Raw genomic sequence first — 25,929 nt, 5'->3', positions numbered from 1 at the left:
ATTTCTCCAATGGCTGCACGCTTGCAAAGCACCATTACCAGAATGAACAAGTTGTGCCTTCATATGGAGGGTGCCTCTTGTGCACAACCTACAAGGAAACAAGATTGCAGCTTCATTACTTGTATTTTTACCATACTTATGAAACAACCTTACTGTACAAGTGTGCAAGCTCAGTCGGCTAGCTGTTGGATCATGACTGCATATTTACATCATTTTCCCACTCAAGCAGTATTTAAAAGGATTTCGGTCTATTTAGTGATCCACACCTTCCGTTGCATTGTGTTCAGTGCTTGTGACTACTTAAAGTTGCCGTGTTCCACCATGTGTATCCTTCAAAATGTTATTTCTTTTACTTAATTTAGACTAAACTTTATTTCTTTTAATGTAGGCCACTTTCATGCATGATTATTGCAGGGGCCTTAAAGTATGCATAAGTAATGATGATAACATCATGTTGGCATCACATCGATTCATATTGACATGTCCGCATACTGATGTTAAGTGACCCAGGTTGATAGCAGAAGTCGTATAAAAAGATATAAAAGCTTTTGGGTATCGTGGCGTGTCTTACATTCACACATACTAAATGGCAAAGCCGTATGTGTTGAACAAGTAGACACAATAATAATGAGCCCTATCAGGCAATGATGCCAAGGAAGGCATAGGGGGGGGGGGGGGGGGTGTTGACAAAAGTAATTGCAATAACAAAAGTAATTTGCAATAATAAATGTGCGGCTGCATTTCCGATGGAGGCGGAAATGTTGTAGGCCCGTGTGCTCAGATTTGGGTGCACGTTAAAGAACCCCAGGTGGTCTAAATTTCCGGAGCCCTCCACTACGGCGTCTCTCATAATCATATAGTGGTTTTGGGACGTTAAACCCCACATATCAATCAATCAATCAATAATAAATGTGAAGAAAGAACAGTGCTTGACAAGATAACTTCCACCGGCGGGACCGAACCTGCGATCTTCAAATAAAGCATCCGATGCTCTACCACTAAGCTACGGTGGGGGTCATCACCCGTCCACTTTATTAGGGGGTATATATGTGCATTAAGCGTGGGAGTGTCGGTCAGCACCGCCGTTGCCATGAGAACGAGTGTGGAACACTTTTTTTCTGCCTACCTGAACCTTTTTTTCTGCCTACCTGAAGGCACCAAGTCTGCCAGAATGAGAACCTTGCTATGAATGAGGAAAGAAGTGTGAATTTAAGAGCTCATTTTTTTTGTTGTTTGATAGTGACTTTTAAGGACAAAAACTTTGTAGACGATGCAGATGGTGTGACTGGAGTAATGTTTAGTTGAGAATAAGTAGGATGGCCTCAGGCTGCTCACGTCTTTCTGAGCTGGAAGAATAGCTGAACTAGTTACCTTACAATGTCGCCACAAAATAAACAAAAAGCCTGAAAATGCAAACATATATGTACTGGTACACTTGGGGGAACTAAATATGTGCATTCTTTCTTCTCACAACATCTCATTTAAGGACAGAATGTGCTTTTGTTGAGCTTTACATCTAATGTATAAAGAGGCGTCAGCTATTTCATGCATCCCGTGCCCTCTGTGCATCATAACAGTGGTACCATTGAAAAACTGCATATATGCAAACACACGTGTGACAGGGGCTAGGTAAATGAGGGGGGGAGGGCCTTTAATGAAGTGTGGCTCTCCTGGAGGCGTACATTGATACACGGCCTGATATGGGTTATGCACAGTTCACCACAACTAAGTGGCACTTCGTGCGCAGTGCCACTACCACAGGGCATTGAGTGAACCTTGAGTGTGAAACAGTGAGAAAAGTGGGGCAATAATGTATAAGCACACAGGGGTAGCACTGGCACAGTTTAAATAAGCAGTGCAATTTCAGTGATGTTGCATGTTTGTTATTTGCTGTTTACTGCTGGTTAAGCTATAATGAAGACTTACTTGTTAGTTGGAACTGCATCTGTGTTCTACTTTGTTGTCCTATTTTTTTTATGATGTTTCACTCTAGGATGCACAGCAAATGGCTCGCATGCAATCAGTAAACCTTGAATTGTGCTTGGTCTGGCAGTCTGTATTCTGGGAATCTGAATGCTTGATTGTTGACCAGTCTGTATTTTGTTAATGAAAGAACACTCTTGTTTTAACAATACTGATCGTTGGCCTAGTTGATACTTGCTTACTGACATGCTTTGGCTGCAAAATAACACACAGACAAAGTAAAGAAACACTAAACAACAAGCACGAGCGGTACTTCCAACTAAAGTAGACTGGGTGCAAATCCAGACCTAAACAACAACATACAGACTGTGCAGTTTTCACACAGCCTTACGTTATCTAGCTATTGAACAATCTCTTCTCCGATAAGTACAACGTCACCGATGGTTCGCTGATACAACTTTCACCTTTCTTCTTAATGTAATATGCTTCCATAAACTCATGCGCAGTTTTATGCCTACTTCTACCTAAAATTTTAACCTGTTTAAAACGTGGTGCACACCCGCAGGCATTACAATGCCTAGGCAAATGCGCCAAGCCATCTTTCAATAAATTTATTTCATGCTTCCTAACCCGTTCACTAATGCAGCACCCGGTAGTCTCGATGTACGAGTTGCCACAAGAAAAGGGAATTTCATAAACAACGCCTTTGGCACATTTCCCGTACATCATGCCATGTTTCTTGCCGCATCCTTACTTGATAGTCGAGTGGTGTAGCCCATTTATGCGCATTGTCCACATATGTGAACACTACTACTTTGTGCATGTTCACTCGAAAAGTTGCCGTAAAAGAAGAAACACTGAGACGTGATTAGTTTAGTTTCTCGAAGGCATTACCATATTTGGCGAGTTACCTCACATGTTACACTCTGGTAGCGACGCCAAAAATACAATCCTCGTTGGCTCACAGTGAATACAACCAGTCACAAATCGCACACATACTTCATCTTACTTGTGATTCTTTTTATGAAAAAGTAGGGCATGAGTGACACAACAGTAAACTTACAATTAATTATGGATCAGTACAACTTTGCGATCTTGCAATATGCAGGTAGGGCTGACGTCGAAAGTGATTTATTTTCTGCAAAGTCACTTTTGACATCCAACCTACCTGCATATTGGAAGATCGCAAAAATTGTACCGATCCATAAGCCAGGAGACACTAATGTACAATTCAACCACAAACCGATTTCGCTTACCAGCACATCATGTAAAATTTTTGAGCACATTGTACTCAAGAACTTAACCACATGTTTCTAAGAAAACATTCTGGTTGATGTTCGACATGGTTTTAGAAGAGGCTTATCGACAGTCACTCAGCTTACAGAGGTAGTCCATGATCTTGCATTAGGTATTAACGACCATAATCAAACAGACACACTTCTATTAGACTTCAGCAAAACGTTTAACTGTGTGTGCTATACAAAACTAATTGCCAAAATTACTACTGTGATTGGTGACGGTCTCATCACTGCATGAATAAAGATCTTTTTATCTGATCGATCCCAATTCGTCATTATCGAAAGCATCTCCTCTTATCCTGTGCCGGTGACTTCAGGCATCCCACAGGGCTCAGTAATGGGCCCGCTATTATTATTGATTTTCATCAATTACATAACAACACGCATTGATTGTAAAGTTAAACTCTTTGCAGACGATTGTATAATATATCAGGGAATACACAATAGTGAAGACTACGTTTTACTCAATAGCACTCCAACGAAAATAACCGATTGGTGTGACAGGTGGCAAATGAGCCTTATAACAAAAAAACATTCATTTTTAAATGAGCTTTTATATTATGTGGTGCATTGTGGGATGTGTTGATTGTAGTTATAAACAAAAACAGTTGTCAACCGGGGCTTATTTGCATCTATGTGTCTGCTGTCTTCGTCTCACTTGTGCTGTCTGTATACAAGCGCGAAACAACTCCGTCCGTTCCAAGAGCTAAAGTTCCTGTTACAGTGGACTCAGCGCAGCTTACGAGAATAAACAGCACCACACGACAAGCTTTTGTAGTACTGGGATCGCAAGCAGTCCATCATGGGTGACAATGTGGTGCTAAGGCAGCAGATGGACATCATTTCTTTGAAGAATTGCTGCATTAAAAATACTTATTTCTTACAGGTCGTGCAGAGCAACTCGCATACATTATTTATTTAACAAACACATCTCTACCAAACTTCGTCACTTAAGCTTTATGGCATTGCCCACATGCAAGTGACTGCTCATAATATTTAAATGAAGCCAGCTGTCTCATTGCATCACATCAATCTGCACTATTCGGTATCACAGTTAGCACTTTACGTGTATACGATGTATATTATAATACTTGGAACGTCTATATTCAAACAAGTACTTTAAGTGACAAGTGCAGTCCTAACTGCACAAAGCACGACATAATCAGTGTTGCACTGCAAATCGAGCAGGTCACTTTCATTGTATAGCCGTCTAGCCTGATTACTCAGGATCAATCACAATCGGAAATGCACTGCGCCCTGTGTTAGCGTTACAGGTAGTGGCACCACACAGGCTACGCGTCCGTTGTTCGTAGCGTAGCAAACGCATCAGATCTGTTTACATATGCAGCATTAGACTGCGCAATTCTGCACTCCCCTCTCTAAGTGGTTATCAAAAGGAAATGAAGAGAAAAGTGCCGACTCATAATTATCTCTCCTTACGAGGGCACCTCAACAGGTCAGCAGAGGGATAGAGTGGGAAAAGGGGAGTGGAAGAGATATGAAGAAAATAGAGGTTGATATTAAGAAGAGAACCCGCACACGAAAGCTGAGAAGAGATAGAAAAGATGGAAACGGTCAGAGGAGATCGAGGACGGGGTGCGCTGGCCCGGCGAGAGCTACACAGCACCAGAGATGACGGACGGCACGCCGATTGGCGAGGGCTACGAGGCACAGTCAATTGAGACGACTCACGGCACCAAGAGTTCGCAGCTGACGAGCTGATCGATGAGACCTTCACGGCCAGGAGATCGTGGTTGATGCAAAACTGTTCAGCTTGAGTTCCTCTGAGCAAATCCTGCATGCCTAGCGAGAAATTCGCTGCGTATTAGGATGCGATGTGTGCACAAGTACGGCTTGATTTTTGTTACACCGTGCAGAGAGAGACAAGTAAAGCACAGGAAATAGAGCCATCATTTCGTATTGAATGCGAGCGGTATATGAAATCTGATAAAGCGTGGTGATCTTATATTCAATTTGGCTAGTGCGGCACTTTCCACCAAAATATGAGCCACTGAACCCTATCCCTCAAATGTCTACGTGCAAGTATCTCGATGACGCGTGCTTTTACGGTGTCGAAAATAATAGATAATCGCTTGTTAGCAACAGTTAAACGCTATGTTAGCAAAAGGCCAGCACTCTATAGTATGATGCCAGGCGCGACCAGCGTCCGTCGACAAGGCTCGATGGCAACCGGCGCAAAATGAAGCATGTCGCATTTCGCGCTGGTTGCCGTTGCCCAGACAACACTGCGTCTTTCTCTTTTCGTGACAAAAGGACGCCGGACGTGCTGAAACGCGCATGCGTCAAAGCAACGCAGCGCGGCGCGCACCAGTGAGTATGTGGCAGGAACGATGCCTGGCATGACACGACGAAATGAACGCCGGCGAGCATATGTACCACGTCACGTCGAAATGTATTGGCGCCTTGACTGTGGCATGTAGTCAAGTTATCACATGACACGCATCTCATGATTATCATATTTGCACCAATCACATACCTACATCATCTATTGACGTCACGTAATACCAAATTTGGCATATGTGAAGCTAGCGAAACGGCCGGAAGCACATCATGAGTGTGGCATGTAGTCATGTTGTTACATGACCGCATGTCGTGATTATCATGTTTGGATGTGTCATTTACCTATGTCGTCCATTCGTGCCGCGTAATGCCGAGTTTGGTACATGTGAAGCTAGCGAAATGGCCGTGAGCGTAGCATGTAGTCATGTTGTCACATGACACCCATATCATGTTTATCATGTTTGCATCAGTATTATACCTTCATCATCTATTCATGTCCCGTTATACCGAATTTGGTATCAATGAAGCTAGCGAAACGACCGCCAGCGCATCATGAGAGTGGCATGTAGTCATTTTGTTACATGACACGCATCTCATGATTATCATGTTTGTTCCATTCACATAACCTCGCCACCCATTCAAGTACTCTAATACTAAATTTGGTATATGTGACGCTAGCGAAACGGCCCTGAGCGCATCATGAGCGTGGCTTGTAGTCATGTTGTTACATGACACGCATGTCATGGTTTTCATGTTAGGGTCTGTCGTTTGTGTTCGCCATGCAATCATGTCATGCCATACCAGTTTTGCAATGTGCGGTATGAACGAAACGACCGCAAGAACTTCAGGACCATGTAATGTAATTCATGACATTCAGGACGTACATGTCACGATTTTCGTGTTATGGCTAGTCAAATATGTTCTTCATACAGTCATGTTTTGCCATACGAAGTTTGGTATCGATACCATTATCCAAACGGCCAGGAGAGCTAAAAGTCGTAGGCGGCTAAATAGATAGATACGCTCAAAGTGCCGAAGTTCGTTAAGAAATGCTTCGCATTTAAAAACAAAACGTGTAACCCCAGAAATGGTGGGTGCGCAGTGTAGGCCGTGCGCCTACCATTATGGAGGCGATGCAAAGCGCAACCGCACCCACCACACCGACGGTGTGTCATGCACCTACAACCTCTACTGCAACGTTTGTGCACTGCCATTCGACGCTGCATTATTGTTGTCCAGTTTATCGTTGTAAACTTAGTTGGGACATAACTGAATATCTAACATCTACTGCGCAGGGCGCCTTTGGCCGGTGTGCTAGCAACATGGCTGGTTACCAACAGCATGCGCTGAGCATTGGAACCGAGCAGCTGGACGACACTTCGGTGTCAATTCGTGCCCTTTTGTTACAGGAGGAAACAAAAAGAGCTTTGGGCTACAAAAAAAAAAAAGATTTATAGGGCATTTCATTAGCCAATACAAACAAAGCCGTCACGCCACATTTTTGCTGTATAACTCTGGCGTTTTTTTTCTCCTGCATAATGAACCATCCCCCCAAATTGCCGTCAGCTTTTCTAAAAAAAGTGGGTTCATTACGCAAGTAAATATGGCATATGAGGAGCAGCATGAAAATGTTCACATGTTACTACATCGAGCCATGAATGGAAACCCTCAATGGGGACATGAAGAGGGTGACACAGAGGGTCGTGCCCGAAGTCTATATTGAGAAGATCGACAGCCGACTAGCCCACCTCCAGGAACCCAAGACATCACTACATACAAAATGGAAGATGCAGCGCCACAATTGAAAATTCTTCGGGGAAACGCCGAGCAAGTCAGTGAGAGCGAGCCAACTAGCAGCACCTTTTGCATAAAGAATGGGCTACTGCGACTGATCAACAGATCGTCACGTGTCTGCTAGACAAATACTTTCTTTGACCACCCGAGGTTCAACATGGTGATTACAATGGCGAGCACTGTGCAACACTCAGTGAAGATTTTCATGAGTCAGAGATTCGTGCAGTCCTCTACCATCCTAATGGAAAATCAGCACCTTGTCTTGACAAGGTTACAAACGAGACTGTATGAAACCTTAGTAATGTCTCAGTCATCGCTCTCAGTCAACAGCATTGACATTCTATGAATATACCTTAGCAAGCAGCGGCACTCCCCAAGGGTCAGTTTTCTCCCCGCTTTTTTTCAACCTCGTGGTGATGGGTCTCCCGGTCTGCGTTGGGGAGATTGACGGGCCTCCACGATGCCTTGTATACAGACGACATCACCATCGAAGGGGCATCTGAATTTTGTTTGAATGATTAAGAAGTTTGAATTATCAGAAGTTCTCATATAGATGACTCTGGGTCAGGTGACATCTCACATTATGATTAGGCATTGATTTTATCACATTTAAAAATATTGGAGGTGTTTTTAAGCCCAAACTGCATGCAGTGAACAGAAAGCAGAGGGGTAAAGTTCACAAGTTTATTGGCCATTTACTACTGATCAGACCTTTTAAAGAAATCGTGAATTGCCAACTGCTTCATTGCTATAAGTATGTGCCTTCAGCACAAAGCTCTCTTTACCTATTGAAAAGCATCACGGTTTACCATTCGTATGCTTCGTTTCAAACATTTGTTTACTTGCAAAGCCTTCTTTGAAGGCCTTAGGTGCTTATTTTTCATTTTTAGACTGTTAGGATTATACAGGCACACACAGTTTTAAATATTACAGTGAACTCTCAAGGTAGTTAACTTCAAGGGACCCAAGGAAATAGTTCACTTAACTGAAAGTTCACTAAACTGAATATTCACTGGAATGTAGAACAGCATTGGGCACAGCAGACATTAGAGTCAAAGGTGTGAAATGCAATTAATTTTAAAAATAAATCTGTGATTTTCATTTACACTGGTGCCCTTAAAGCACAAGAAAAGATGAAGCATTCCAGAGAGTCTAGGTTTCTGTGCAGTGCCTTTGGCACAGCTTGTTGCATGGACACGAAGTCTCGCAACTTTCCAACATACTCTACGGCTTCGGCTAAAGTTACAGGATTTGAACCAACCCCAGCCGTTATGACTTTCTGTGGCACTCTTCTTCTGGTTCCGCACAAACACTCGAAACAATTTCTAAATCAGACACTTCTGCACAAGTGACAAGATGCCTGCCACACTGCACATAGTCCTCAAATGAAGCACCGCTGTAAACGTCCAGCTGTTGACAAACCTCTGTCCACATTCCAAAGTCAATGACCGCGCCGTGCTCTTCCTCCTGCTCACTGACCTCGTCGTGCTCTTCTTGCTCATTAGCATCCCGCACGGGAGAAAGGCCGGATTTGTGCCAGCAGTTTCTAAATGTAGACTGTGACACTGAACACCAGGAGCCTGTCTTCATCTCAGCCACCTGCCTGGGGCTCATTGTTCCCAATCCTTACATTAATTAAAATCCGCTGCACGAGCCGCCGCTGGTACTTGATCTTCAAGTTCTGTATGATGCCCAAGTCGCGCGGTTGAAGCACGGCAGTGCAATTTAATGGGAGGTATTCGACACGCGCATTGCTCAAATTGAGATGGACAAGATGTGTGGAGCAATTGTCTACAATCAAAAGAATCTTCTTGCCTTTCTAATTTTTTCCTTGATGCTCAGGAGCCACTCGCTGAAGATATTCCTGGTCATCCATGCTTTTTGGTTGCTTTTATACGTTCATGGAAGTGAAGGGAATCATTGAAAACATCCCGGTTTCACATATTTTCTACCACTAGGGGCTTGAGCTTGTGGCTGCCACTGGTGTTACAGCACAACAGCACAGTGATCTTTGCTTTGGATTGCTTCCTGTCTTTGCAACTGTCATTTTTGAATGCCATTGTCTTGTTTGGAAGAACCTGAATTACATACCAGTTTTCTCGTTGCTGTAAATATCATTGGGTTAATATCCACTAATGATATCCCATAGTTTTTCATCCCTCGAGGTTCTCACCACTTCATGGTCGGCATCCTTGCTTTCATCAGAAATCATTTTCCACACGATCCCATGCCTATCCCGAAATCGGGTAAGCCATCCGCTGCTTGCTTCGAAGCCACGAGCGTCCAGAAGCAGAGCGAATTCCTTCGCTTTGCACTGGATCATAAGGCCGGACATAGGTATGTTTTGGGATCGCAGGTCGCAGAGCCATACCGCAACGGTATCATCCACTGCCTTGAAGTGTTCCGTGCAGAGTCGTTTCCTGGTAGGAGTGAATGAAGTGTCTTCTTCGAGCTTCAATTTTTGCTTGACTATCGTTGACAACGTCGACAGTGCAATTCTGTATTCCTCTGTAACGTCCGCTTACCTTTGCCCGCTGTCAAGACACTGAAGGATTTTTGAGCTTGTCTGACAGAGTCAACCGCTTGCGTTTAATCGAGCTCATTTCCAAAGTGGGCGCACGGCGCGTGAAATGCGCTGTTGTTTCCTGAAGTGGAGATGGCGCTGACGGATGCCAATGAGAGAGAAAAAAAAAAGAAGGGGCGCAGGCGATGCCGGCGAACTGATGCGCATGCGACTCGTTTTCGTCACCCGCACAGCCGCTTTACCTCAGCGGCACTGCATGCACAAGTGATGTCGTGCCGATGCCGATGGATGGGCGATTTAGTGGCAGCTTGCATCGGTTATGCCAGTGCTGCACTGCACAAAGATTCGTTGAGTTGATTTTAAAAATGAGCCTTGTCATCTCTCCGAAGAATACTTTGCTTACCAGAGCTTCTAGGTGTGTTTGGGTTTCTTCCTCCTTCCCTCAGCCATGTGACGAGGATGTGCAAGATGGTTCGTGGAGAGTGTAAAAGCCAGGAGCGACACTTCAGAGACTGCTTGAAGGGAGCCCACGTGTCTTTGAGAACAGGTGGGCTGAAGAGGGGTCTGTTGCAACAGTGGACTGCCCACACAGGAAGACTCACTAAGCTACTGTGAAACAATGTGCGACCAAGTCTTCAGGCTGCCAAGAAGTTCAGGTCTGCTGACAGAAAACCTCTGCTGCTAGGAAATGTGTTCGTGGATAACCGTAAGCAAAAAGTACTAAGCCCTGGCCCAAAATTCTGTTTAAACACCCTTTTGAAGACTGTAAAACGGTTAGCCTTCATGTGGAAGGTTGCACGTGTTGTCGCAGATTAAAAGAAGGATCACTTTGTTTCGGAGTGCATTGATGTCATTGCTAGGTCCAGAGTGGTGAGCGGAAGGGGGGGGGGGGGAAGTCTTCTTAAGCTCAACATCCTGGGCCTTGGCTGCGAAGGGAGCATGGTTATTGTGCCAGATAACGAAGGCCACTTCGTGGTCCTGAAAAAGTCCATGTTCGCTGAGAAAGCGTGGGCAGCCGTGAGAAAGAACTTCAAAAAAGCTGAGATGACAGCATAAAACGAGCACTTAGAAAGCACAATTTGGAAAGTTTGGCAGCAGCTCTAAAACGATCAATGCAGCTGACATTGGCATAATTTTTCGCAGCTAAAATGCACAAGGCAGGATTTTCCTTTCGCTCTATCATTTCTGAGCGTGGCATGTGGTAACTGGCATTTTCAGGTCTTTTAAAGAAACACTTTGATGTTTGGTTCATTCATGATCTATTTTCTGTAAGCATGATAAGACAAATTCTTGGGCTAGTTGGTGATTGGGAATCAGCATATTTGCCAGCGCAAGACTACTAGTAGTTACGACGTAACTCCAGAAGAAGAGACAAGGACAGAAAGAGCGCTGTGCCAGATGTAAGCAACTTCGGGAAAGTCTTTTCATTTTTGTTTATCGAAGAGTTCTTCACGTGTTACTGTAAGCACTGATGTGGAAAACATTTTCTACTCTCTTCCACATGATTTATTGATGCAATGCGTGAAGGAATGCATTGTTGAGGATATCGATGAAGTGGAATTTAGGAATACCTGTGGTACCACAGTAGAGGCCTTTTTAGAAGTGATAAGCTTCTACCTATGTAACACCATTGGGGGCCTTAAAAATGATGTTTTTGTGCAAAAGTTGGGGGAATGCATAGGGTCACGAGTTGTCCCCGTGCTTATAGCATATTTTTGAGCAAGGTTGACCAGGACTTGGCGGTAGATTTGCATTAGACTGTTTTGGTATGCCGCCGATTTTTTGGTTGGGGAGAGACGAGAAGAATATAAATCGAATCATTTGTAGATGAGGTATTCCAGGCTTTTGCCCATCAAGGCTTTAGTTTGAAATTCACCTGTGAAGTGCCGGTTGACAACACATTACGATTTCTCAAATTATTCCAGCATTTGGCTTCATAGCGTGTCTGCTCGATGTACACGCCCCGGTCGACTAAACCGCTCTTGAGCTACCGTTTCTTCCACTCTAAGCTGGTGAAGAATGGCATTGCTTTGTAATCTCTTCAATCCGCTGTCAACAGATCTTGTACGCATTTCGCTTTGCGCAGTCTTCAAGAGCAGATGGATCATCTAAAATACGAAGCCTTCCTTCTGTCGGTGATACAACTCACCGTCCAGCATCTCATGAAACAGCTAAAAGGTATCGATGCACGCAGCCAGAATTCAATTCATAATGATAAAATCGCTGTTACTAAGCTGTATCAGTTAGACCGGCAGATAAGACCCCCACCTCACCTCATGCTGAAACAATGCAAAGCAGTTGTCTGGCGACAGGTGCAGACAGACACTTTCCTTAGTCTGGTGTGATTGCGGCACATTTTCCCTGCGCAATACTGGTGTGCAACTTGCAAATTATATCAGGCAGCTCGAGCGACGCTGTCGCACATGTTGAGGGAGTGCGCTGCTTCAGCAGCTCAAATAGAAATAGTTCTGGATGCTCTTGCGTTGAAGTGGGCTGCCGCTCTGCGGAGCTCCAACTTCAAGACACAACAGTGGGCAGTCTGGCCGCCCTGGGAGGCGGCAATGAAGCAAGGCCTCGAAGTCCTCATGGAAGACCTGAGCCCGGATTGTAAAACATCGCCGCACTTTGTTGCTTCCATTCATTCATGCCTAAACATTCTTTTTCTGTGACAGAGTAGTTTCCTTGTGCTTTCGTTTGTCCGACTGGAATACGCCACAATGTACTTGTCGAAGTCGTTTTTTCGTTGCGCTAGGATCGCACCAAGGCCGATGCTGCTGCCTTCCGTGTGTATTTCCGTAGGCACTTGGGGGTCGTAGTGACAGAGTATAGGTGGTGAGGTTAGTAGATGCCATAGTGGTTCGAATGCTTAGTCACATGAATTTGAGTATGCAGAAATGCTTTTGCTTGCTTTAAGCGAATTGGTCAGTGGGGCTATGATGCTTGGGAAATTATGCAAAAAACATTGAAAGTAACAGCAGAGCCTGATGAAACTATTTATTTATTTATTTACAGGTACTGCAATCCCCATAGGGGATGTCAGCAGCGTGGATTTTAGCAGGGTGAACTGTCCGACTGTTGAAAGCTTGGCAGGGTCAGGAAGGACACCATCCTTTGATTCAGCATGTCCTAGTATTGTTAACTTACGGGCACCAAAACGGCACTTTTTTTATGTTCAGTTGGAAGTCGACAAAGGAGAGGCAGGTCAGTATCTTACCCAAGGAAATGAGATGCGTGTGAAATTTTGTTGAAAACACGATAATATTGTAGCGATGCCGAAACACATGGATGAGTCAAAGAAATGTATTTATGTATTTATTAAGGGCAAACCTGTCCCCAGGACTTAAAATGACTGTTAGAAAACTAAGAGTCCGTCGAGCACCAAAGAGGATGGTCAGCTGTGTTCTTTTCCCTCTGTGAGAGAATCACCAGCATGTGGCGCGTAAAAGCTGGGTCCGCCCAGGTGCTCATGCTACGGTAGTCCCTGCGCGGAATACTAATACGGTGCGCGTGTGTGCCCTGTGCTTGCCAGTGAAGGTGCATTATTGAATGCAGGGAAGATGCTGCGACATAATCCCCCTCCTCATGCGCATCGTCCTGATGTGTCAAACAGTGAAAGAATTCCTGGTAGGCCTCACTCGTTTCCTGATGTTCGTTCGGCTTCATAGGAACTACATGTACCACCTCTGTCAGATTGCGGTGTCGTGGGCTTCCGCGTACAGTGGATTTCACTTCGTAAGTGACATCGCTGACACGATGGAGTACTTCCTTAAGGCTGAATTATCGGCTAAGAAGCTTTTCAGAGTTCACGGCGGCGTACCGGTGTCTATATCTACACTTTGTCACTGGGCTGATAATGCATTTCTCTATTATGCTGGTTGTACCGGCTAGAATCAATGAGTTGGTGGTGTATTCTGTATCTTGCCTGCTGTTGGGCTTCCTTGGCTTTTTGTGAAAAATCATGTAATTCATGTAGATTTCTGCTTTCTTCAGTTAGGGGCAACATGGCATCCAGTGGAGAGGTTACTCTGCGGCTGAATAGAAGTTTCAATGGGGTCACTTGTGTTGTTTCTGGTTGGCTGGCTGTATTTTAGGCGAAGGTAATGTAGGGCAATATTTTATCCCACAGTTCTTATTCGTCATCGACATACATTGAAAGCATGTCAGTAGGAATTTTGTTCAAGCAGGAATTTTGTTCAAGCGTAGCATTGGGTCATTTGTTTGAGGGTGGTATGCAGTAGTTTTTTTATGATCTGTGTGTGTGTGTGATTCGCAGCAGACATTTCATTAGTTCTGCAGTAAAATCTGTACTATGGACCGTAATAACGACGATGGGCCTACCATGCCTGAAGGCTATGTGGCTGATGAAGAGATAGTCCGTGGATGAGAGATAGTCCGTGGTCCACTTTTTGCCTGTAGATCATGGCGGAAAAGGCCCCAGAAGATCCATCCCAACTTGTTTATATGGAGCATCCGGTGGGTGTATTGGTTGGAGAAGGCTTGCTGGTTTCACGAATGGGGTTTTGCGTTGCTGACATTCACGGCAAGTTTTCACATAGTGCTGAACGGATGCTAGTACCTTGGGCCAGTAGCATCACATTCGAATTCTGACCAACGTACGGCTCACACTCATATGCCCATATCTCGATTCATCATGATACGCGTGCAGAATTTCTTCTCACATAGCTCTGGTTACAACTCGTACAGTCGAGCTCACCTATAACGGCCCCACTTAAAATGAACTTTCACTTAAAACGAAAAATATCCGTGTGACCGTGAAAATATACATTGGTTCAATGGCAGCAAATCGCATTTACAACGAACGTCTTTGAGCGCCGAATTCGGTTACAGCGAATGGAGTCAGGGCTCTGCCGACTTTCTGGGAAACCGCTGTCTACCACCAATCAGGCATCGGTTCTTATTGTTAGACGCCTACGCTGCCTCTGCACCCCTTTAGTTTCCGCTTTCCCCGACCACTTTTTGTTACGCACCCCTTCATCCTTTGGCCCTCACTACTCTGAGCACCCTGCATCGCCAGACAAGGCCTGTGTTCGTGTTTTCACACCGCCACTTATCTTTCAAAGATAGGTCTCCCCTCAGTTTTCGATCGCTGGTATTGTCGCCGGCGTCGCCGGCCTGGAGTGATCACACCATTAGCCAAACATGGTCAGCCACCGTAACTGTATCCGATCGTCTGCGTCTTGTTTTATCGAATAGTTTTAGTGCACGCGCGCATGCTACCCCACCGACTCTGATGATTCTCGATTCGTTTCGCGTTACGACCTGTTCTCGCTCACTTCGCACTCAACTCTGCATGCCCTCCCCATTCGTGCAGAAGCGTAAAAACGGCTGTTGCGCGAAATGAGTCGCGTGTTGTCGAAGTCGGTGAAGTCACGCAAGCCCGCCAAGGCAACAAAAGAATTCTTTGAATTATGTGCGCCCAGGCAATCTTTCAATTATTTCTACATGCGAGTTGTGCCTTTCGGGGACCTCTCAAGCCAGCTTTCGACCTGCCTTCCTCCCGAGTGCTTTAGTTTTGAGGTCACCTTCTCGTCGTACCCTCCCTTCTCTTCACTATATTGCAACTCTTTGTCCTTCTCTCTCAAATCTACTCTCTTTTTTTTTATTAAAACTCAGTCACCCGTCTTCACCGCTCCGTGACGCGCTGGCTCAAATTAAGAAGTTTCGTTTTCTCTTTAGAAACAAGCCTCGAGCTGTTCCACGCGTTCTGACATGTGCGTTGCGTGTGTGCGCCGTGCTTGCTTTTTCATGTGCGTGTGTGGTCAGAATGGAAAATGAAAGGCCTTTATGCTTTTTTCTGCTGCTAAACAAAACGTCGAAAGTGTGACCGGTTGACTTGGGCGTAATCCGCACGTTAGGTGCAGCATTGCGGAGCGTTTGCTCATAGCTGTTGACAACCTGGCAGCCAACTTGTCGCTTCGGGCTTCCCGGTATTCAGCTGTGAAGATGATGAATATTTTGTGAGTGGCGGTGACGACTACATGCGTGCGAAACTGTTGTCGCGAAGCTGACTTCGTCGAAGCCGGCCCTAGTGTAGAGCCTGAAGCTTCCGAACAGGACTACACCGGCAGCGATTTGTGGCAGCGCGTCGTCACTTCGACATGGGAAAGCGGGTGGCACATCTGTTACAATGGTTTCATTACGGCCGATGATGATGTCAACACCCCGCAATAGTGCACGGATTAGGGAATAGGGAATGAAATACGCGGCAAGAGTGATTTGGAAGAATCGGATTGCGAGAACGACAACACTTTAGAGTCAGTGCATCATGCAGCTTATTCCACGGGCCTCGGCGAAGAGCATGCTGCCGCTTAATATAAACTCGAGATCGCCCTTATTGTTTCTGCTCTCGAAACACATGCATCACGAACTTCTTAGGCAAAAAACTTTTGTGTTATCACTCACAGCTTTCTTTAAAAGCTATGTTTCATTTACTACGAACTTCGGGATACAGGGAACGGATGCCGCGTCAGGCTCAGGTTCGTTATAAGCGCGCTCGACTGTAAAAACTTTTCGCCAATGGGCTCGAAGTTTCTTTTGTAAAGGACATTTCCTAGAATATGGTATGAGGGGAGCCTTCTAGAGAATATGCACAGGACTTGAACGTCGATTACCTGTATGCGTTGTATAGGCGGCAGTAAATTAGGAACATCTCAGTGTTGTTGAGCTGTTTTCGATATGTTGACGATGCCAAGGAACTGGAAATCTTCCTCTAGCACACTACAGCCAGTTTCCTGAGTACCTCGCAGTATGTTGGGATGCGTCGAGCAGGCTGTGGCTCACGTTTCGGCTCCCGTATGACCTGCCTCAGTTCGTCCTACATAACTTCGCCGACCAATAGTGCAGGTGTAGTTGGGAGGTGCTTGCAACTTACTGAGCTCTTCTCTGATCACTGATATGATAAGCTCCCGCAGGGCTTTTATGTCATTCGCCCGGTCTCCAGAGTAGACGTTGGTAGGTGCACAGCTTATGGTGGCTTGCGTCAGGAATGACGCAAGCCGTCTTTTCGCTGTTATTTGCTGCCACAGGTATAGCCGGAGAGAGGATTCTGAGATACAATGTATTCTGCGGCCTGCAAACAGTCGAGGGCACTATCTATTCGGGGGAGTGGATAGACATTTTTGCAAATGATCTTATCGAGCTGAGGATAATCTGCACAGAAGTGTATCGACCCATCCTTTTTTCCTACCATCAACACAGGGGCTGTAGGATGGGTGAATCACGCCATGCTGCAGCGTATCGTCGACTTGCTCGCTAATTACATGTCATTCGGCAGCCAACACACGGTATGGGCGCTGCATAATGGAGGATGGAAACTCGTGTAGATGCTGTGAGTGATGCTCGACGTATGTCCCAAAAATTGTTAGTTGCAATCAAACGATGACCGAAAATTCTGAAGGAGCGCGAGGAATTTCCAGCGGTATGAACTTAGCAGATAGGTGTCCAAGGCAGTTTCAAGAAGGTCTGACGAGGGTGAGGATGATAGCGATGTGCAGTGCTCTGAAGTAAGGGCATCGAGCTGGTCACAGGGAGTATTGCGAGGTGTCTCCAAAATGTGAAGTGGGTCACTGGAATCAACATGGCCTAATGATTCCCCCCTCCCCTGAGTACTGTGTGCGTAAATGGGTTGCGAACAAAAATAGCTGATAATCCAGTTGCAGTGGTGAGAATGAGAAGCGGGAGAGGAAGAGCCTTGTGAAGTAGAAAAAGATGTGATGGAGTAAAAGATACAGTGGCGTCTGGCGTGTCGGATACAATGGTGAGCTTAGCGGTTTTAGTTGTTGAAGGGTCTAGCACTACAGATTCAAAAAAGCAAAAAAGTGCCACTTCAGCTCGGGCACAATCTATGATGGCACCATGTTGTGACCAGAAGCCCCAGCTTAGGATGTTTTCATGGGAGCGTGTAGAGAGCATGAAAAGCTCTACAGCGTATCAAACGCCTTCAATGACCACTCCTGCGGTGCAAGCAGCATGCGCTGCTGCATGCTGCGTACTTGCAGTGTGTAGTAGCTTACCTGACAGCGGAGTTGTGGTCATATGCAGTTTTATTTATTTATTTATCATAGAACCCACAGCGCCCAAGGGCATAACAGTGGGGGGGGGGGGGAAAGAATACAAAATTTCAACACTGAATGCACATACTCACACTTCTACAACACAATAATAATGCAATTCATTGTCAACTATACATAGCGGCACATGGGAGTAGACAATAAGCAGCTTCACAGTACCATCTCGTCCCTACACATCCTCGTGAGTACACTACTCTAGACCTTGAAGTAGTCTTGAAAATACTTCATGTGAAGTAACCTCTGCTACTTCAGAAGGCAACCTATTCCACCGTGCTATTGTCCTGGGAAAAAATTACATTTTAAATGCGTCAGTGCGGCAGCTTATTTCCCTTATCTCATTGGCATGATCTAGTCGCTGTGAAACGAAGTCCAGTTTGCAAAAGTATCATGAGGGGTCCAGACCTGTACGGCTATGAAATATGTTGTGAAAAAGTTTCAACCTCAGAAGTTCCCTTTGCTTGTCTAGAAGTTCCCAACCATGCTTTTCTTTTGCTTTTGAAACGCTGAAATTTGTGGTAAAATCAGAGCAGACAAACCGAACAGCCATGTTTTGAATTCTTTCTAAATTGGACACATCACATGCCTTCCACAGATCCTACACAGCGCAAGCGTAATCTAAGACAGATAGAATGTTAGTCATATATAGTTGATTTTTGGCCTCCAGTGGTAACCCTTTTATTTATTTATTTATTTGTTTATTTATTGATACTGTTAACCAAAGGCTGTTACAGGGTGGGGTAAACACTTCACTTGTTGACACAAGCACTACAAAATGAAATCAAGAAACACAATGGGCTGTTTTAACAGAGGACCAATCCAACAGGTAAGTTAATTAAGGTTTACACAGTAGTGGCCAACGATTGGCATGGTAGCATAACTTCATACAACACACTTGATGAAGGCTATACCATATACATCACAAACTTCAGCATCGTAGAAACTTTAGGAACTTTTCCTACAAACGTGACGTACTGTTATAGAAAAAATATACAAAAAAGGGAACATCTCCGGGTAGAAGAGATGAGGTAACAATGCCTAGATATGGTTACCCAGAGGAGTAATATGCCATTACCGTCTTTCCAAATTCCTCTGTAGAATCAATTTGAGTTATACTATGGGATAGTGCATTCCATTCAATCGGTTTTGGAAAGAGGGAATATTTAAAGGCGTCACCCTTTGTAGGCATAGGCACAAACTGGTCCTCATGGCTAGATCTAACAACCCGTGAAATACGTGACGTTCTGTTTTCTATGAATCTGTAGGCGTTGAAGTTAAATCAGTTGTGTTTCATTAAGTGTATGAATTTTAATCCAGCCACTTTTTGTCGCAATGAAAGCTCAGGAAATTTTAGTTAAGTCAGCATTTCGGGCATTAAGTCTATGTACCTCTATTTCGGCATAATAAACCTTGCTGCATGCCTCTGTATTTTTTTTCAATTCCCATATTATGCTTCTGTATTCTATTGTGGGACGTATCAAAGTAAGGTATGCTGTTAGTTTAACATCTTGGGAAGCAAATTTCAACTTACGTCTAAGTGACCAGAGTTTAACCTCAGCGGCATTACATAAGTTAGTAATATGCTTTTTCCAAGATAAGTCATCTGATATCGAAATGCCTAAATACTTAAAGTGCCTAACTTGTGTCAATGGCTTTCAGTCTATTATGTAGTTGAAAACTGACACATTTTTTGTTTTCCTAGTTATGCGTGCATATACCATTTTCTCTTGATTTATTTTCATTTTTTACCGTGTGCATCAATCAGCAATGGATTGCAGTGCTGAGGCTAACTCTAGGTGATCTTCATGAGATGATATTTTAGAATATATTGAGAAATCGTCTGCAAACAGACGAACAGTAATTTTGCTACTAAGGCCACTTGTAATATCCTTTATATAACAGAGGAATAAAACAGGTCCTAATACTGATCCCTGGGAGACACCACACGTTACATTTAACATTCTCGGTTTCTTTCCTTTCACCTCCACGTATTGTGTCCTATCAGCTAGATATGATTGAATCCACTTAATTATATTTAAGTTTTCTCAGAGATCAAGTAATTTACCAATTAAATGCGAATGGGAATTGCGTTCAAAGGCTTTCGATAAGTCTTAAGCAAATTTCATCTATTTGACCTGTTTAACTAATTATTTCAGCGAAATCGTGCACATTTTCAGCAAGTTGGGTGATTGTGGATAAGCATCTCCTAAATCCATGCTGGTTAGGATTTAACCTGTTTGAGCTTTCGAGGAAACTAAACAAGAATATTTTACAGCATGCGCATGTAATGGATATTGGTCTGTAGTTTTGTACTTTATGTTTATCACCTGTTTTGTGTACTGGTAAGACTCGCGCTATTAGCCAATCATGTGGTAATTTATGCTGCTCAAGAGATGCATGAAAAATCATCAGTAAATATTTAGCAATCCATTCTGAATATCTTCTCAGGAATTCATTAGGAATGCCATCCGGGCCAAGCGACTTTTTGGTATCAAGGTTTAACAGGAAAGAAAGTACGCCTTCTTCAGATAACATAACGTCTAGCATGTCTGAATGCGCTTTATCCATTTTAGCTCTTATCGCTGTAGGCAAAAGTGTGTAAGGGTCGAAAACAATGTTGAAAAATTTATTGTATTTATCAGAAATTTGAGGGGGGTCAGTAATTATACATCCATTATTTGTAATCTAGGTCACATTCTCCCGAGATGGAGCAAGGTGATGCCAAAATCGCTGTGGCGATTCTTTCATAAACTTTGACAAAGTGTGGGAATGATAATGTTCTTTTGCGATAAATAGTTTTTCCTTGAGAGTAATTGAAAGATTGAAAGATACAAAAATCAACAATATGTTTAAACTTATCCCACAACGTATTGACCTCACCTGCTCCATCAAACGTCTCCAGTTGCGTCTCGAGGTAATCTAAGATGTTGACATCATCTGCAGCAGCGAAATTTCTTACATGTATTGTTTCTCTGGGAGACTTGGCTGGCATTACATTTTTTACGCACACTTGAACAAGCTTGTGGTCTGATAGTTCTTCGTTAACAGAAACAGTAAAATCAGTAATCTTGCTATCCATAAATACAAGATCAAGGATTGAATGAGTGGTAGCGCCAACTCTAGTTGATTCGTTAAGAATCTGCATTAGATCCTTGCTGAATACCATGTCAAGTAAGGCGTAACAGTGTTTGGGGTTTGCAGACACAGACTGCCGTGTATCCCAACGAATATCCGGTAGGTTAAAATCACCTGCTATAATTAGACGCATGTTCTCTGGCACACTTGCAACCAAAAAGTCCTGAATCGATTTTAAAAAAGCAAGAGGGGCATTGGGAGGTCTATAAATAGCTCCAATTACGCAAGGACAGCCGTGCAGCATTGATCTACACCAAATACTTTCGATATCAAGACATTCGGGTAATGCCACTAGCTTAATATTTTTTTTGTAGACGATTGCTACTCCACCACCACGAGTTTCACGATCTTTACGAATAATTTGATAGGAGGGTGGTATTATCTCGCTGTCGGCTATGTCCTGGTGTAACCAGGTTTCAGTCATAATAACAATGTCCGGGTTGTATAGGAGAACAAGGTGCTCAAATTCAGTGGTTTTGTTCACTAGGCTGCGAACATTAATGTTTATCAGCGTGAAATCTCGAGTTTGGTTTCTATACTGTCAATCAGACTCGTGTGGAGTTGTACTTTTCTTGCCTATTTTTATTCTATGGAACTGCGCATTGTTCCATGCGTATAGCTGGTTATCAATGACAATCTCATCATGTGTGAGCCGAACCTTCAAACCCCGGTCGGTCTCTTTCAGCTTTTGCGTTTTCCCTTAACTTTTTCCGCTTCTGTAACGTGGTTTCACAGAAGTCGCCTGAGACTGAAATACCGGTTCCTTTCAACTTTTTGAAGTTTTTGAACACCGCAACTTTTTCTTTGTAGTCAAGGACTATTATAATAACTGGGCGTGTTTTTCCTTCCTGCTTTCTGCCAAGCCTATGTATACATTCTGCTGAAGTTACGTTAACTTTAAGCCTTTCTCGAAATACATCAGTTAGCACTTTCTTTTCAATCCCTTCAGTAGTTTCATTATCACTTTCCGCAGTACCAAACACTATAAGATTGTTTCTAGGACTACGGTATTTCAGATCAGCCATTTTTTCTTGTTGTGCCTCTATGGTATTCGCCATATCCTTTGAGGTTGTCTCGAGGCGAGTGAGTTTTTCATCATGCCTTACTACGACCTTCATTGTCTTCTCTACCTCAGACATTCTCTGATTCAGTTTGTTTTGTTCAGAAGAAAAGGAAGATTGGTCAGCCTTAATTACCTTTATGTCTTTTCTGATTTCTTTCTGCCCTTCCAAAAGTTTTTGTAGCATATTCTCTACCTTAGGACCGTGATTTTGTTCTATATCACCACTGAGCAGCAGTAACATTAACAAGCATATGTAGGCAAGATCAATACACGTTTTGGGGCGCGGCACAATAACAATAACCCTATTGTCGCTTTTGAAGCATTTTCCAGACCTACTATCCTGAAAATACAGTACAGGCAGTTTAGGAGGCTTCATCCTAACAGATTTGCCATGCCCACGAAGGTCCTCAGCGCCGACTGCCCTTAAGTAGCCTGTGCAATCCGTTTTCATTGTGGGCGTTTCTGCGCAGGAAACCTAACACACGTTGTGCTTTACTTGTGACGTGATTGATGTGATGGCTCCAGGAAAGGTCTGGTGTAAAATATACTCCGAGATGCTTGTGTTTACGAACTGTTAGCAGCCTGGTTGAACTTACAGTGTAAAATGAGTCATGTTGTGCCTTTTCTCTAGTGAAACACATATGCACTGTTTTTTTTTTTTTTGCATTAATGAACATACGCCACTTTCGACAGCATTCAGATACTGTGTCAAGATCATTTTGAAGAGTAGTGAAATCGTGGGAGCTATGTATAAGTTTGTACAAAACACAGTGGTCAGCAAATAATTTGATATGTGGTGAAATATCAGAACAAATGTCATTTATGTGAATGAGGAACAATAGCGGACCAAAGACTGACCCTTGAGGCACTCTAGAGGACACAATAGCTTCCCGGGATGACTTACCATTGATAACAACCTTTAGCCTTCTTTATTTTAAACACTCGCTTATCCAGCTCACAACCATATTGTTCACTCTATACATTTTTAGTTTTTCAATCAATAAAGAGTGGGGTACAACGTCAAATGCTTTTTTAAAATCTAGGAACAAGCAGTCAACAGAGAAGCCCTTATCTAAAGCGGAGTATAAGTCATGTATCATTTCAAGTAACTGTATTGTGCAGGAAAAAACGACTACGAAAACTGTGCTGCTGAGGATTAAGTAAAGAATACGTGTTCATATGAGTCATCATATTGGTAGACAGAACATGTTCAAGTATTTTGGATGCAACATTTGTGAGTGAAATTAGCCTATAATTTAAAGCACTACTTCGCGGTCCGCTCTTGTGAACGGGCACTACGTTGGCAAGTTTTCAGTCATTGGGTAATAAATATTCCTCTAAAGACTTAGTGAAAATTACGTACAGATATTTAGATACTTTCTGCGGGTACGAAGAAAGCAATGCAGGTAACAAATCATCAGGCTCTGTGACTTTAGAGGCATTCATGGGTTTAATAAAAGCCTCTATTTCATGCTGGCCAATCACAATATCGCTCATTTCTTTTGCCACCGTCTCAGAGGACTGTGCGAAAGTGTCAGTGATGTAAACTCGAGGGGTATACACAGAACAAAAAAATGAGATAAGGCACTCAGCTTTATCTACATCATTATGGATAGTGGTGTCGTTGTCATCAAGAGCTCGAATCGATAAAACGTCTTTGCTGTTTGACTTAAAGAATGAGTGTTTGACTTTGACTTAAACTTCTACAAAGTTTCTTATCTGGGACAGAAGCAATTGCCCCAGTATCAATAAGCGCTGTTCCGGCAGTTCCGTCAACTATAATGTACAATAAATTGTGCAGTGATTTTGCAGGCCTTCTAGAAGTCTCGAAGCTGGCAGTTTGCTCGTGCCTGCGAAACAGCAGCTACTAGTTTCCCTCTCGAGGGGTCTGCCGACGACGCAAAGCTAAAAGTGAGCAATGCTGGTGTGACGATGCGTGGTGATTACAGTAACCCGTCGCGGAGGAGGTTAAAAATCTGATCTTAGATACGGGGTGCGATCATTAGCAGTATGTGAGTAGCCATATCCAGGCGTTGAGTAGCTGGATGGGCAGGTGGCATGTGACGGTGGCAGTAACACGTCACACAAACAGCGAAACCGCAAGCGAAACATATGGGCCGGTTGTTGCGCATGCGCCAGGGGTTCTGAACAAACTCCGGGTTGGCATTGATGATGACTCAAGAGACTTGGCTGTTCCCTGGTGCATTGTTTAAATGAAAGCGAATGTTAGGGGCGAAGGTCATGCGGCGACTGTGGCATAGGTCAGAGGTGCGGACACAGGCAGACATGGCTCGGTCAGAGATACCAATCGGGAAGTGGCTTGCCGATAGCTTTCCATATGGGAGCTGCCAGGGGAGCGTCAGGCTGTAGGGGTCGGTCGCTTAGAGGCAGCATTGAAAGCTGGCACGCCTCCTGCTCTTGAAAGAAATCTTTGATTTGACTTGCTAGCATTGTATCGGATGATGGGCTAGGAGCTAGCGCGAAGCTCGAAAGTGGTTCGGCAGCTGCGACAGCGCTGCGCAAGGACCCTTTTTCGTCGCAGCTCATCGAAACATTTGCGAAGAAATGCCTCGTCCTTGATGCCTTTTATGATATGTTTCATTTTCTCCTCTTCACTCATGGAAGCATTGACACTTGAGCAAATGCCCACTACATCCTTTATGTAGCTCGTATATGTCTCATCGGGCATTTAAGTGTGCTGGTGTAGACGTTGTTCAGCAAGCAGTTTCCATAAAGACAGGCGGCCGAAGACGTCTGCAATTCTTTTCCTGAAATCGGACCAGGTAGGGATCTCACGCTCGTGATTGCGAAACTAGAGCTTCGCTATGTCAGAAAAGTAGGAGATGACGACCCGGAGTTTCACCAAGTCATCTCAGTTGTTGGTCCTACTAATGCGCTCATAAGCGCAAAGCCATTTGTCTAGGTCAGTCACCTGTTCACCTGAAGATGAGTGTTGCGGTACCGCTGACTGGTGTCGCTGGAGCTGGAAGCCGCAGCGATGTCGGGCTGATGGTTGACACTGTCAGTCATTGAAGCAGTTGAAGCAGCTGGCAGTGCCCGGTTGCGAAGTTCTAGGGTGAGGGCAGGGATTGCAGCAGCCTCCACCAACTGTACCATGACCATTTATGGAGAATGCAGTGACGATTGCCAGTCAAGATAGTGCTGGTGTGACAGGGACGCAGATCTCGTGCACAGGAACAATCATCGAAACACATGTTCTTCCTCTTGCTCACTACATGCCACTTAACTTATGTACATGTTCAAGCATGTGTTGTGTGTGCTACTATTTATGCATCCACAAAAATGAATCACTAGCAAAGAAAGAACAGACACAGAAAATGAAGGTGACAATTTATGGTACATCTTTTCACCTACCACAGTGACTTTCTGCATGAAATTCAAACTGAACGTGGCCACTAAGATGAATGTATGAGCTGAGCAGGGTCTGTGAATCCCGATATTAGGTTGTGCCATCTCCCAGGTGCAAAAGCTTATACAGCCATAATACCTTGTTAATGCATACTCGCTCTGAATATACTTGCAGCTAATATGTAGCAGCGACGAATCTCTTACCGAGTATTACAAAGCCCAATGTATTTACCGACTGCTGTTTTGGCTTGTCCCATGCTCATTATTAGTGCATGCTGCAGTATTTTTCTGTGGCATAAATGTTAACTCTTGTGTAATACTACCATAAAAGCTCAGGCAAGCGCCGTCTCCGATTTCACCGCAAATTTATAATTTCTGTGTTATTCAGCTCCTCAGGCTGAGCCAGGCGAGACGGGAGACACAGAATTAAGTTTT

The 25,929-nt window shown here is 44.0% G+C and overlaps 1 protein-coding gene across 1 annotated transcript in view; it reads left to right on the top strand.

The window, feature by feature from the left end:
- The window catches only part of pyd (zonula occludens-like protein polychaetoid), a gene marked incomplete at its 5' end in the record, with an annotated part of 754,603 nt that overhangs the window by 218,552 nt on the left and 510,122 nt on the right, over positions 1-25,929 (top strand). The gene's annotated exons all lie outside the window — the stretch shown is intronic.

The sequence above is a fragment of the Rhipicephalus microplus genome, chromosome 4, assembly GCF_043290135.1.
Source record: "Rhipicephalus microplus isolate Deutch F79 chromosome 4, USDA_Rmic, whole genome shotgun sequence".
NCBI classification, from domain to species: Eukaryota; Metazoa; Arthropoda; class Arachnida; order Ixodida; family Ixodidae; genus Rhipicephalus; species Rhipicephalus microplus.
This window is presented reverse-complemented; position numbering and strand designations above follow the sequence as displayed.